The sequence below is a fragment of the Haliotis rubra genome, unplaced genomic scaffold (assembly GCF_003918875.1).
Source record: "Haliotis rubra isolate DU_JTF1 unplaced genomic scaffold, ASM391887v1 Scf954, whole genome shotgun sequence".
NCBI lineage: Eukaryota > Metazoa > Mollusca > Gastropoda > Lepetellida > Haliotidae > Haliotis > Haliotis rubra.
This window is the reverse complement of record NW_025767695.1, coordinates 90,434-91,130: the sequence shown is the minus strand read 5'-3', so window position 1 is coordinate 91,130 and position 697 is coordinate 90,434.

Genomic DNA, 697 nt, shown 5'->3' with positions numbered 1-697 from the left:
GGTTGGAAGTTGTTGGTTAAGTTCTTCAAATAGGGCACTCTCTTCAGAGGATGCCGACAAGGTTCCAGTTTGTTGTTTTTCAAGAATGGTTGATGAGGAAATGGGGCCGACAGACCTTCTTGTTGATGTTGAATGGATGGTTTTGTTCTTCCAAATTCATACCGAAATTTTGTTTTGAGTTTTGTACAGGGAACGCCTTTGGCAGGTCTTTGAGTGTGGAATTTGTGAGAATATTCTAACCTATTTCAATTTGACTAAATTGCAAAACCTTCTATTGCAGGAATATTGCCTGCAAATATTAATCGCACTCACTCATAGCCATATCATGTCATAACGTTATTGTAACGTGCTATCTAGCTACCCTCTGCACAAATCCTATATTTTGAAATAAAAGGCTTTTCATCTGACTCTAACGTTGCTGACTGGCTCGTCAAAACATTCACTCACAGGGTGAAATTTTACTTCCTCGTTGCGATGCGACACAAACTTGTTACTAATTCTATCTGATATAACATCACGGACAAAATGAGTCATCTCTAAAACAGGATGTAAATCGCAGTGGGTGTGTAGAAGCCTTATCACTATACACACCTGATGTACCACCCGACTGGTGTCGATCATTCTGGCGCTGATTTGATTTTCACCACCAGACTTCTAAGCAGGCATCTGGAATTTGCACCCTTTGTTCTGGAAGGAA